This window comes from Netta rufina (assembly GCF_964035555.1).
Source record: "Netta rufina genome assembly, chromosome: Z".
In the NCBI taxonomy this organism is placed as follows: Eukaryota; Metazoa; Chordata; class Aves; order Anseriformes; family Anatidae; genus Netta; species Netta rufina.
The window spans coordinates 10406729-10421745 of record NC_140126.1 but is presented as its reverse complement, the minus strand read 5'-3'; positions in this window follow the sequence as shown (position 1 = coordinate 10421745).

The following is a 15017-nucleotide window of genomic DNA, read 5'->3' as shown; positions in this document are numbered from 1 at the left end:
GTAAAATCATTGATAAGTTGGTTCTTGAACTTATTGAGGCGCACCTGGGGGACAAAGCAGTCACTGGTCCCAGCCAGCATGGGTTTGTGAAGGGTAGGTCCTGCCTAACTAACCTGATTTCCTTTTATGATAAGATCACCCGTATGGTGGACCAAGGGAAACCAGCTGATGTGATTTTTTTGGACTTCAGCAAGGCTTTTGACACGGTTTCCCATAGGATCCTACTGGACAAAATGTCCACCATACAGCTAAATAAAAACATCATACGATGGGTGAGCAATTGGCTAACGGGCAGGGCCCAAAGGGTTATGGTAAATGGGGCTGCGTCAGGCTGGCGGGCGGTCACCAGTGGGGTCCCTCAAGGCTCCATTTTAGGGCCGGTACTTTTCAATATTTTTATAAACAATCTGGATGTAGGAATAGAAGGTATTTTGAGCAAGTTTGCTGATGACACCAAACTTGGAGGAGTTGTGGACTCAAATGAGGGTGGAAAGGCCTTGCAGAGGGATCTGGATAGGTTGGAGAGCTGGGCGATCACCAACCGCATGAAGTTCAATAAGAGCAAGTGCCGGGTCCTGCACCTGGGACGGGGAAACCCTGGCTGCACGTACAGACTGGGCGATGAGACACTGGAGAGCAGCCTAGAAGAGAGGGATCTGGGGGTCGTGGTAGACAGCAAATTGAATATGAGCCAGCAGTGTGCCCTGGCAGCCAGGAGGGCCAACCATGTCCTGGGGTGCATCAAGCATGGCATCACTAGTAGGTCAAGGGAGGTGATTGTCCCGCTCTACTCTGCGCTGGTGCGGCCTCACCTCGAGTACTGTGTGCAGTTCTGGGCACCACAGTATAAAAAGGACATGAAACTGTTGGAGAGTGTCCAGAGGAGGGCTACGAAGATGGTGAAAGGCCTGGCGGGGAAGATGTACGAAGAACGGCTGAGGTCACTGGGCCTGTTCAGCCTGGAGAAGAGGAGGCTGAGGGGAGACCTCATCACAGTCTACAACTTCCTCGTAAGGGGGTGTTGAGAGGCAGGAGACCTTTTCTCCATTAACACCAGTGACAGGACCCGCAGGAACGGGGTTAAGCTGAGGCAGGGGAAATTTAGGCTTGACATCAGGAGGGGGTTCTTCACAGAGAGGGTGGTTGCACACTGGAACAGGCTCCCCAGGGAAGTGGTCACTGCACCGAGCCTGTCTGAATTTAAGAAGAGATTGGACTGTGCGCTTAGTCACATGGTCTGAACTTTTGGGTAGACCTGTGCGGTGTCAAGAGTTGGACTTGATGATCCTTAAGGGTCCCTTCCAACTCAGGATATTCTATAAAGATGTAGCATTATGATATAGAATTGCTGCCTGATCAGAACACTACAGAACAACATGCATATGAAAAACAGTGAAAGATCTCCCTCAAGCACAGATTATGCAGGTTCAAATACAAGGTGAAAATACTACTTAATGCATGTAGCTTCCTTTTTATGACAAGGTCACACACCTACTTGACCGGAGAAAACTGAAATTTCAGTAACACCAGCTTAGAACTTATCACTGGTAAATAGATAGGTAAGTCTGTGACTAGGTACAGAGGGTATATTCATGCAAAGTTCTTGCTGTGCTGAAAATCTACAGAATGCAGATGTAATCTTTTTGGATTTCAGCAAAGTTTTTGATATGGTTTCTCATGGTATATTTCTGGACAAAATGTCCAGCATACAGCTAGATGAATACATAATACAATGGATGAACAATTGGCTAAGAAGGTTGGGCTCATAAGGTTGTAGTAATAGGGTTACATCAGGCTGGTGGCCAGTCACTAGTGGGTTTCACAGGACTCCATTTTAGGGGCAATTCTTTTCAATGTTTTCATAAATTACTTGGATGCAGGACTTGAAGGTGTACTAAGTTTGCAGGTAACACTAAATTTGGAGGAGCTGTTGAGTCCCTTGAGGTTAGAGAGGCCAAGCACAGAGATCTTAACAAATTAGAGGTCTGGGCAATCACAAACTGGGTGGAGCTTAACAAGTGCTGGATTCTGCACCTGAGAGAGGGCAACTCTGGTGGTTCTGGTTGACAGCAAGTTGAACGTGAGCCAGCAGTGTGCCCTGACAGCCAAAAGGGCCAACCACACCCTGGGGTGCATCAAGCACAGCAAAGCTAGCTGGTCGAGGGAAGGGATTGTCCTGCTGTGTGCTGGTGCAGCCTCACCTTGAGTACTGTGTGCGGTTTGAGGTGCCACAATATAGGAAGGACATATAACTATTAAAAAGTGTCCAAAGGAGGGCTACAAAGACAGTGAAGGGTCTGGAGGGGAAGACATATGAGGATTGTCTGAGGTCACTTCATTTATTTAGCCCAGAGCGGAGTGGGTTGAGGGGAGGCCTAATGGTGGCCTGCAGCTCCCTCACGAGGGGAGCGGAGGGGCAGGCGCTGAGCTCTGCTCTCTGATGACAGCGACAGGACCCAAGGGAACGGCATGGAGCTGTGTCAGGGGAGGTGCACATTGGATATTATGAAAAAATCTTCACTGAGAGGGTGGGTGGTTAATAGGGCACTGTCACAGGCTTCCCAGGGAAGTGGTCAGAGTAAGTGAGCTAAAGAGTTCTTAGATAGTTCATTCATCCTGTGGCCTTGCTAACAACCATTAAGAGTGTCGTGTCAGCCTGCAGTTTAATAACTTACCTCATAGGCACTATATCAGAAGATTCCAACTTACCTTCATGTTCAAGTGCTGATTATCATTTTTTTCTAAATTTTAAAGAACTCCAACCTTGTAGAAGATGGGCATGTTTAAGAGTGAGTGGAAGGAAGCAGCTTAGACTCTCACTAAAAGAATGTGAGTTCTGCATGTCATACTGTTGCAGCAGATTCCTTGTGCCTTTGGTTACCTTCCTCATTCTGGTCTGCTAGGCTATTTCGTTTGTGAAATTTTTAGACCAGGGACCAATCTCTCACTGTCTCACTGGATATTTGTACGTGGCTCAGTACAGATGGCCTAATAAGAGATTACAACTCAAAGTAAAAAAAAAAAAAAAAAAAAAAAAAAACAATGGAAGATAGACATTTACTTGTTGTTTTCAAAATTTTTATATTTCTTTATTTGAGAAAAGCAAAAATTTGAGTGTTAAAATTTTATATTTTTCTCCGTGGAAGGGGTTTAAAAATATAATTATTTAAAACCTTTAAATTGCCCTTTTTTTTTTTAATCCCTTAACCAAAGCTGATTGGTGATTCATGACCTTTTTGTACCTTCCATATTTGTGGATCTTCGAAGTCTGAAGTGGCCATGCCATGAGTTGGATCATTCTTAACACTTACCGATCAAGATATAGATCTTCCCCAGCACAGCCTTTACACACAGTCTTGTAAAAGTACAGTGCAACACCAGAGAAAGTAAGAAAATAAATTGGCTTCTGTATTTACAAGAGTCCATGCATAGCAGCCTCAGCAGGGGATCACAATCCACCCCTTGAGATCAACTCTGTTAAAAGTGAAAACAAAGTTTCTGAAATCACAGCACTGGAAAGGACCATAAGTCCAGGCTTCTATAGTAACGGACAACTATGTAAAACAGTTATTTAGTCCAGAAGGGTCCCCACAAACCACAAAATACTTCCCAACACCCTGTAACAAGCTTATGACCTGTGGTACAAAAGACCAAAAGCCACAAAGACTCCAGTGTGCCACAGGAAGTGTGCAGGAAAGATCCTGTTCATCACCAGTATCTTTGGCTTCCGTGAAAGCATGGATCCTGGGACATAAAAATTTTGTGAATTTTGTCTCAGATAGTGTCATTTTGTTTGATGGTTGTTAGTTAAATAAATTCCAAATTGTGCTAAATACCTAAAGTAAGCCTCAAAATAAGTGCAAGTATTATATGTCATTAGGAAGAGAAAATTAAATAGTCATGAGTCCCTATGACTATTTTCCTTTTGTTTCAGCTTTGTTAACTAGTATTCTGGTGCTTCCCAAAGGAGCTGTGTGCTAGTAAATATTAAACATAGCTACAGGTATCAATATTTTACTAAAAGGTCCTTCCTTGTACGTAGCAACTGAAGACAACATTCTTCAGCCTGTGTTACAAATTGTATCATGAAAACCAATCAGAAATGTGTTTGAGACACAAACCAGTGATTTTCTTTGTTCTATTTTAAATCTCCCAAATTTGGAGTGAAGCCCAAATTTGGATTTTGCCCTCCCAAAATATCCTGTGAGCATCTGGTTGGGTTGGTGGTTGGTTTGTTCCTGTGCTTCATACATGATAAATGGTATCCATGGTCACATATAACCTAGCACATATTTTTATTACATTTGCAAAAGAAAGGCAACAACAACAATAGCAACAAAAGTTTGATTTTGGAGAGACATGGAGCCAAATTGGACTTGGCAGGCAAATGTTGCTTTAAAAGTGGCCTGACAGACCTCCCAAAATACAACGAATATGGCATCAGAATATGCTGAAAAAGGAATTTTGGTTTGTTGCGAAACTAGAGTATATTATTTTCCCTTCACTGCAGTTTCACTGTCTAGTATATAGACCATTTTCTTAAAAAAACTCTGAATCCTGCTGTTCTCAGTAGGAGTTGCATATTATGGCTGTGCTGTTGGAAGTCTTACTTAGAATGACTGAAATGTTTTTGCAGGGTGTCAACTTCCAAGTCATCATTAATGTTTACGGTCTCAGTAGCAGCTTGCATTGCTATAGTAACCCTTAAAGGAACACTCCTAACAGAAAACTGAAATAAAAGGAAGACACATTTTTACCAAGCACTCACAACACAGAGATTATTCCTGGGCTATTTCAGTAATTTATATTTTAAACAAAGGCATCCTGAAGAAAAAGAGGGCCTCTTATACTAGTAAATCAGTTTTATATACTGCTGGATGATGAGATGTGACAGAACTTGGATAGATGCCCCCTCCTAAAATATATAATTTCTGTCAGCTCAGATTGAAGCAAAGATGGGAAGGCAGTTAAGAAAGGGAGGATTCTTGTCAGAAAACTCTTCTGTGAGGAATTCTGGCTATTAATACAGAAAATCAGTCTACCAGGATCTTTCTGTTTACCTTGAAGCCAAATTAGAGAAAATAAAGCTGTTTTATTTATAATTAACATTATACACTATAGAGAGGTCATTGATATAGTAGTCTATGGTCTATAGCATGCCTTCCTCAGCATGAGATACGGTATATGCAGTAATCTTTTTCCCAAGCACAAGCATATTGTGCTAAACCTCATACATAACCTTTTATAGTCAGATTTATGTAGATGTTTCTCTAATATGTCCATGTTTCCCTAATATTTTACATTTCTCAAAAATCCTTTTTGAAAAATTTTTTTTTTTCATAAAGTGCATGCCATTTACAAAGTAGACAAGGAAGATGTAAAATAAAAATTTCCAATGAAGCAGTAAGCCTACCAATAAAACAAGGAATTCCTACAAGAAAAAGAAATTAAAAAAAAAAAAAAAAAAAAAGAAAAGAAAAAAAAAGAGAGAGAGCAGGAAAGAAAGAAAAAAGGATGAAGGGCTACTAGAGAAGGAGAGGTAGTGCCAGAGAATTACAGGAATTACAAAATCACAGAATAGTAGAGATTAGAAGGAACTTCTGGAGGTTCCAACTCTCAGCAAGGGTACGTTGCTGACTTATAGTCAGTTTGATTTCCACCAGGACTCCTAGGTCCTTTTCTGCAGAGCTGCTTTCCAGCTGGGAGGCCCCCAGCATGTACTGGTTCCTCGGATTGTTCCACCCCAGGTGCAGGACTCTGCACATCTCCTTGTTGAACTTCGCAAGATCTTTGCCAGTCCATGTCTCCAGCCTGCCAAGGTCCCTCTGGTTGGCAACATGGCCCTCTGGTGAGTCAGCCACTCCCTCCAGTTTTGTGTCATCCAGGAATTTACTAAGGGTGCGCTCTACTCCAAGATCCAGATTATTAATGAAGATGTTAAAAAGGATTAGACACAGACTTGAACCCTAGGGTACATCGCTCATTGCTGGCCTCCAACTAGACTTTGCACCAATTACCACTATACTCAGAGCTCAGCCGCTCAGACAGTTTTTGATTCACCACACTGTCTGGTCATCCTGTTCATACTTCAACTGCATTTCTATGATGGCTCTTAGGGGGGACAACGTCAAATGTCTTATTGAAGTCCCGGAAGAAAAATCCAAGGCTCTTTTCTCATCCATCAGGCCAGTCATTTCATTATAGAAGATTATCAGGCTGGTCAAGTACGTCTTCCCCTTATTGCATCTATGCTGAGTACTCGTGCTGTTTTTCTTCTTCTTCATGTGGCTAGAAATGGTTTCCAGGGTTATCTGTTCCAGCACCTTCTCAGAGATCGAGGTGAGGCTGGCTGGCCTGTAGTTCCTTGGGTCCTCCTTCTTGCCCTAGAGGCACAGTCTTGAGGTACATCTCTTTGTTTCCACAATTGAGCAAATATTATACAGTGGCATCAGTAATGTCCCCTCAGCAGTCAAGAGTGCAGTCTATTAGGGTTCATGGACTTACAAATACCTAGTTTGTTTAAGTATTCCCTACATGATCCTTTTCCACCAAGGGTACATCTTCCTTGCTTCAGCCTTTCAGTCTGCTCTCTAAGACCTGGGATTCCTGAAGGCTCATCTTTCCAGTAAAGACTGAGGCAAAGAAGCATTCAGTACTTCAGTCTTTTCACTGCCCTGTGTAACTAGCTCTCCTGTTTCCTTCTGCAGAGAGCTCACATTTTCACTAGTCTTGCTTTTGTCACTGATATATTTGAAGAAGCCCTTCTTATCACCTTTGACATCCCTGGCCAGATTCATCTCCATTTGTGCTTTAGCTTTCCTAACACCATCCCTGGATGCTCTGACAATGTCTCTGTATTCCCCAGGTTACCTGTCCTTGCCCTCACACTCTGTAGGATTCTGTTTTGATTTTTAGGTTAGCCAGAAGATCCTTGTTCATTCATTCAGGCCTACTGGCATTTTTGCATGATATTTTGGAGAAGGAAATTATTGTCAACATGTTCTGGGAACCTTTTAGATTGCTTATGCAATGTTGTCCCTCCAACAGATACTGGAGTGGCTGAAGTCCCCCACAAGTACCAGAGCTTGTGAATATGATGATGTTCCTATTTGTCTGTAGAGGGCCATCCTACCACGTCTCTGTGATCCCAATGAGATCATAACCCTGAAACCATATGTATGTCTTTAACTCCTCTTGTTTATTCCCCATACTGTGTGCATTAGTGTAAAAGAACTTAAGAGGGGCACCCCAGCATGTTGCATTCCTAGAAAATGTTTGGGGTATGTGTCCATAATACTGCCTTGTAGGTAATTCCTTGCTAACCAGCAAGCACTGGACCCCACTTAATCCCAACTGTGTTGGTTTTGTGATCCCTCCTTTTCACATGACCTCATGCCTTTTTTGGCAACCCTGTCTGTCATTCCTTCACACAGCTGCTGGCTACCCTCTGCCTCCCCCCTCCTTCCTAGTTGAAAGCCCTCCTTATGAGGTCAGCCATCCTACTGGCAATAATGCCTTTACCTCATGTAGTGAGGTGCATGCTGTCACTCCCAAGCAGACACTGATCCTCAGGTATTGCACCATGATCACAGAAAGTTGTTGGAAGGAACCTTAAAGATCATCTAATTTCAACACCCCTGCCATGGGCAGAGACACCTTCTACTAAACCAGGTTGCCCAACGCCCCATCCAACCTGGCCTTGAACACTTCCAGAGATGGGGCATCCACAGCTTCTCTGAGCAACCTGTGCTGGTGCCTCACCACACTCTGAGTAAAGAACTTCCTAATGTCTAATCTAAATCTATCCACTTTTAGTTTAAAACAATTACCCCTGTTTCCTATCACTATATCCCTGTAAAAAAAAAAAAAAAAAAAGTCTCTCCCCATCTTTCCTGCAGGCCTCTTTCATGTACTGGAAAGCCTCTCTAGGGGCTCCTCAGATCCTTCTCTTCTTTAGGCTAAACAACACCAACTTTCTCAGCCTGTCTTCATAGGAGAGGTGCTCAGCCCTTTGACCATCTTTGTGTCCCTCCCCTGGACTCATTCTAATATGTCCAGATTCTTGTGCTGGGGGCCCCAGAGCTGAACACAGGAATCCAGTTGGGGTCTCATGAGAGCAGAGAGGAGAATCACCTCCCTTGACCTGCTGGGTATGCAGCCCAAAATACAGCTGGATTTCTTTGTTACAAGTGTACATTGCTGGCTCATGTTTAGGTTTTTATCCACCAATACCCATAAATCCTTCTCCTCAGGGCTGCTCTCAGTCCACTCATCACTCAGCCTGTACTCATGTTTGGGATTGTCCCAACCCTGATGCAGGACCTGCACTTGGCCTTGTTGCATTTCATAAATTCTGCATGGACCCAGCTCTCAAGTCAAAATCCTTCTGGATGTCATCCCTTCTGTGCAGCATGTCAATCACACAACACAGCTTGGTGTCATCTGCAGATTTGCTGAGGGTGCACTCAATCCTACTGTTCATGTCACTGACAGTGTTAAATAGTATTGGTCCCAATACCAACACCTGAAGGACACCATTTGTCACTGGTCTCCACCTGGATGTAGAGTTGTTTACCACAACTCTTTGAATGTGGCCATCCAGCCTATTCCTTACCCACCAAGTGTTCATTCATGGTACCCATGTCTCTCCACTTTAGAGATAAGGAAATCATCTGGGACAGCGTCAAATGTTTTGCACAAGTCCATGTAAATGGAGTCAATTGCTCTTCCCCTATCCACCAAAGCTGTAACCCCACTGTAGAAGGCCACCACACTTGTCAGGCACAATCTGTCCTCAGTGAAGTCAAGTTGGCTGTCACCAATCACCTCTTCATTTTCCACGTTCCTTAGCAGAGTTTCTAGGAGGATCTACTCCATGATCTTGCCAGGCACAGTTGTGAGACTGACTGGCCTGTAGTTCCCCATGTCTTCCTTTTCTCCCTTTTTAAAAATGGGGTTATGTTTCCCATCTTCCAGTCAGTTGGAACTTCACTAGAATGACACAGCTTCTCAAATATGAAGGATAGTGGCTTAGCAGCTTATAAAACATGCTGAGAAATAACCAAAGTGTGAAGAAAAGGATAACAAAAAATAAAGGGCTTCATTCTTCTCCCTAGAGCATATATCACATAACCAACATCCACCTACAATAACCATATTATTGAATTGCTAGAAGTTATCACCTGATATCAGTGACAAATATATCACTGGGATTAAGAGTATGGAAGAAAACAATTTACCTAGGGCACTACTAGTAAACAAGTGGAAGACTTTGTTCAAGTAGATTAATTTCAGGGTTCACATAAAAGACCTGAACTCCAAACTCAGTTTGAATGTGATGTTACTCTTTAGCATAAACCACACTTCTGAACCCTTCTCTATCTACAGTTCAGGCAATAAAAGCAATTTACTTATGAAGGGCTCTGTGAACACAGAATACAAATGTTATGTTCTATTGTTCTATAGTGGGTTAGAATCAGAGCTCCACAGAAAAGGAAAGAAAAAGAGAGAGAAAGAGAGAAAGAGAGAAAGAGAGAGAGAGAGAGAGAGAGAAAGAGAGAGAGAGAGAGAGAGAGAGAGAGAGAGAGAGAGAGAGAGAGAGAGAGAGAGAGAGAAAGAAAGAAAGAAAGAAAGAAAGAAAGAAAGAAAGAAAGAAAGAAAGAAAGAAAGAAAGAAAGAAAGAAAGAAAGAAAGGAAGGAAGGAAGGAAGGAAGGAAGGAAGGAAGGAAGGAAGGAAGGAAGGAAGGAAGGAAGGAAGGAAGGAAGGAAGGAAGGAAGGAAGGAAGGAAGGAAGGAAGGAAGGAAGGAAGAAAGAAAGAAAAAAAAGCTATGCATTTCGATGTTGCATTCGGTATTTCTAACTTAGAATAAAAAGTACGTGGTATAAGGGAAAAAGATGAGCAGATAAACAAAACTGTAAATCAAAACTCCATGCAGGACTACACTGCATATTTTCATCCAAACAAAAATTTTGGAAGTATTTATACTTTGTTGTCGGTATTGTTGCCCAAAATGCCAAGGGTAGCCCTTAATAATGAAATACTGCTCCAGGATGCAGCAACTGAATAAGGACGACTTAACCTACACACTAAATGCCATTTGAGGAATATTTCTGAAAGTACCCAAACAAAGAAAGGCTGTAACCAAAACAGCTTATCTAGAGACAGTAGATGAAAGAACTATGTGTATTTCTTCTTCTGGATGACTGATCCCAGAAATGTTGTTTCCTGCCACTGACTGTTTCTGAATTAAACACAAAACTAATGTCAAGATCTTGAGTGAATGTACCTGACACCTCCTTCAGTCATAAGTTTAGGCTTACCTAGGCTCCTCAGCTGTATATTCAGTTATTTGCCCAACTTCAAAGGTGAGACTTAAATTCTTAGAATTTCAGATAAAGTTATATTCTCTCAGCTTTCCTTCTGCTCAAGCTACTTTGTAACTACAGAGCCAATTGTTGAAAATGCAATAGACGCTGTATTAGAAAAAAATAAAATAAAAAATGTCTACACTTGATTATGTTATATCAATAAGGTTCTGTGGGTTTTAATACATTCTTCAGGATTTGCTTACATCTAAATCCTCTGTAATGTGTAATTAGTGCAAACTCCACTTTGCATATCACAGGGGTTAAGGACAACCTTTCATGATGATACTTATAGGAAGGGAACAGTACAGAATGCTAAAACCAGATTTCTATTAACTAAAAGAAGTAAACTCATGTTTTTAAAGCTATGTGGATGCCTAAAACATGAAGGCACTTCTGAGTAGAATTTGCAAACACAGCTAAGCAGGTTAACTGTCAAACTGCATTTGACAGTCTGTACAGGTTAGGAGCGATGGGCCAGACCCCATCATTTCACATGTTTGGAGGCTAAATATTATGGAGCCCAAAAGTCAGGCACCAGCTGTGGACTCAAAAACCAGAGCCAGAGTATATAACTTGCAAAAACAGAAGGAGCTACAGCTAGCCAACATGAAACGCTGCCAAGAGGGATGCATCTGAAATTCTCCCTCTTCTGGACATAGCACCTCTCCAGGGAAGAAATGCACCATGCCAAAATCCCTTCCTGTACACAGGAATGTATGTGTGCATACAATGTCATCTGGTCCATAGATACTAGTCACTCTTCCTTCAAGACAGAGAGTGGTCACTTCCCTCCTTTTACAGAGCGGCCTTACAGCTGGGAAATAGGCTTTTCTTCATCTTTAGTGTTACCAAACAAAATATTATGCTTATTTATTTAATGTGGGTGGGGGCAGTGTACTTCTTGAGATGAGACAATGCCTACAAACATATTTTTTGCTCTGAAGAATTCATGGTCCTAATTGACCATACAAGTGACCAAGCACAGTGTTACAATGGTGGAAATGTCCCTGCTACCTCAGCTAAAACCTGAGTTGAGCTGAGCATAGACATGCCAGAACAGAGTCACTGTGTGAGCTACACACCTTGACCCTGTTGTGTGATGTAAGACATGATACATCACATGCCTACTCTCCATGCCAGCACACATTCACAGCCAGGCCTGAGGCAAACTAAGGCTGCAGATGGGAAGAGATACGAAAAACTGCTGAGCAGCTTCACAATGTTTCTCATGTTTTAGAAGCCTGCACTGTGCTGATGACCATGTTGGATAGGTAAAACCTCCAGGCTGGAGAGATGCAGTGCTATAATGTCAATGAATGAGATTCCAGTCATAAAATTCACCATATCCTCCCAAAATATCCCTGCCTGAAGCACTGGGGGGCTGGGGGAGAGGGGACAGCGGGAATTGGGAAATGAGGGGGGAGGAGGCAGAAAAGCTATGGGAAGTCATCATTTCTAAGCCAAATATTAGCAGTCATCACCTGAGAACTGAGAGAGTTTAGCTGAAATTGTTAGCAAATACTACTGAAAGCAATTTAAAATAATTGGTTTTGCCTCACAGTGCTGTTAGTTAAGGCACACATGGAGAGAGCTGTTGTACCTCAGCTGAGGGACAATAGCTCTTACATTTCTCTTGCTCAATCACTTCTAAATGGCTGAACATATTAACAATTTAAATCCCTGTGGCAGTCTAAGCCCCAGACTTCCAAACTTGGGCCTCCACAAACAAGTCTTGGTTTAAATAATTATTCAAGTCTATTCTTGATTCCAGGAGAAACTATTTTCAAGACAAGTTTGAAGTCTGTTGATGATCCAGCATTTGGGTACTGAGGCTGTTACATATGGACTATGTTACCCAGAGCTCTATGCCTACAGCTATGCTAAAATGAACTATATATTCTAATTTAAGATTTTAGAATAGCAAGGATACTTTTTGCTTCAGATATTCAGTGGACTTTATCTTTAACTGAATTTATAAAAAGAAGTGGTCAGCAAGTCCAAGTCACATGAGAAACTTGGCTGAGAAGTCCAAAGGCTGAAGTACAAATTCTTCCTTCATGTTTCCTTTGACATACTTCACCTTCTCTCCATTGACAGCAGTGAAGCTTCACTAAAAATGAACTTTCTAGGCTAGTTTTCCATTAATTTTCATTCCCATATATTCCAAAGTGAGACTTCTCTAGGGACAACCTGATCATCTAAACAACTCTTTTGTTCCCACCAGTCTTTTTCTAACACTGAAACAAAAATTTGCAGTTTCTCTTACATTCAGTTGCTTATTGTGTGTCTGCAACATCTGTAGCAGCACAGGGAAGCTTCGAGGAGCAGACAGTTTACCTTATGGCAAATTCCAAGGCAGTATTTAAAGTTCAAATGAAATTCCAGTATTCAAAGTGGGAGGTTTAAGGAAAAAAAAAAAAAAAAAGTCCCAGGTCTGTCAGTGAAAAGCTTAATTATGGACAAGATGACACACACATAGTAAAGCCCACAAAGGCAACAACACTACTGTGGAAGCACATTCCAATAAAATCTTAAAAGATTACTTTAATAATAAACCATGCATTCTTGAGCAAGCCATCGCAGGATTAGCTACCGCGTTGCTTTGCTGCAAGCAGATTTTTCACAAACTGTTATTGATACTGCTTTCAAGGCACTCATGTTTCTAAAGTTAAAGTTGATTTCTTCTGAATGTCTCTGCACTTCAATGTTTTTATTTCACTCTGCTACCCCAGTTTCTACCTGGACTGGAATCACAGTGATCCTAATGACAGACTGTGGTTTAGGCAGAGTTAACATCCGGAAAAGTGATAGAAAAACTCACTGAGGTGAAGTTTTCCAGCTGCAGCTTCAAGATAATTTTAGACCTGCTGAAAAAATGGCTTGTATTTGTGAATTGCCGAGGCTGATACAGTTCTGTACAATAAACAGTTGACTTAAAACAAAAAAACCTTGGGTAGGGCAGTGAAACTGTGCCAGCAGTAGTAAGATCAGACATAACAAATATGAGAAAAAAGCAATCATCTTGGAAAACATAGCATTCTTTCTACTATAATCTTTTCAGAGTCAGGTTAAAAGTCATAATAGTCATTGTCCATTTGGTTCTGTTTTTACTGTGGTGAAATACAAATCTTTCTACTTTTCATGAAGTGTAAAGCATGTCCTTTAAGTCCTGCAGTGCAGTATAGAAGAAATAACTGAATTCCTGCAGGGCTTTCTGCCTGGATTCCTCCTACATTCAGAAAGCAAGCTTATTACATATGTTTAATGTAACAGTTCTGGATTTCAACATTTAGCTCAACAATGTGGGACATCGGGGGAGCTGTACTGAATTGAATTACAAAATAGACACTGCAGTCCTTTAAGGTTGTGATATTTTTTATTCTCTAAGAAAAGTGTATTTTTTTCAGTTAGTTTTTAACCATTTATCAATAAGGGGTTTTTGTTTGTTTGTTTGTTTTGTTTTGTTTTCCATGATATTATTAGTTATGTCCCAGGTAGTGGTAGGTGGTAAAGGACTTCTTGACATTTGCTTAGTAGGCTAATTTTATTGGACCCCAAAAGGGCTCTTAAACTGCTTTCTCTGGGTGTAACTGAAACATTTTAATCTCTTCAAAATTTAACAACAAATAGTAAAAACTGTATTGGTAACCAGTAGTGCAACTAGTCGAGGTGTTCCAGTAAAATGTGCCTAGGTTTTGTGGTAGGCAAAGCCTAAAAAGTTCTAGTCCTGCTTATGCCAGCAGCAAGCTGGACTGCTTTAGAGAAGTTGCTTTGTTACTGCACCATTTTTAAACTATGCAAAATCTCATCCTGCATTTTAGGCAGTCTGTGTAACTCACTTCCACAATACATGCTGAGCAAAGCATTATTCTTTAAAACACGTACTACCATAGAGCAACAAGAAGCTTCAGTCCTTTTGGTAGGTCTCTAGTGTAAGCTGTTCAAAATAATGTACGTTGTAGTGCAAGCTGTAAAAAACCAACATTATTAAAAATGAATGTGACAGTGTCCCAAAGAATTCAGATCTAATTCTGCAAATACCAACGTCTGCGTGGCCAGCAACCTGTTAATTGTAGCAAATGCCTGACTTATGCAGTATGCACTTCCTTCCGTGGACACTAGGCTGGTGTACAAAAATACATCCTTCAGGAGTCCTTTCTAGTTAAAATTAGCACTTCTGAAATGAAAGACCAATACAGGCAAGTGAGACACAACTATCAGCTTTTAGTAACCACAGGCACACAGGGCTCCTACCACTTTTGCTACTGCAGGCCTGAGCAGTCAGACACAAAAATGTACACTTCACCATATCAAGGAAAGTATCATACCCTTTGGTACCTTTGCATGATGAACAAATGCAAATGAATCAGTTTTGAATCTTGAACTCACCAGTAGCAAAATCATTTTGCATTAAATACTCCCCTGTCTAAAGTACTTAAAAATGTCTATCAAATGTATTTCAACTGCGGTTGTAATACTGAAAAAATATGTATTTTTTTTTCATTTTTTTTTTCTTTTTTCTCCCTCTCTCTGTTTTTTTAATTGGGTATTGTTGCAAAGGGCAATATCATAGTTTTGGACAGAAATATTTTGCACTGCTTTGAGAAAATGATTGTTAGGCATTTACAGCCTTGAAAAAAAAAATAGA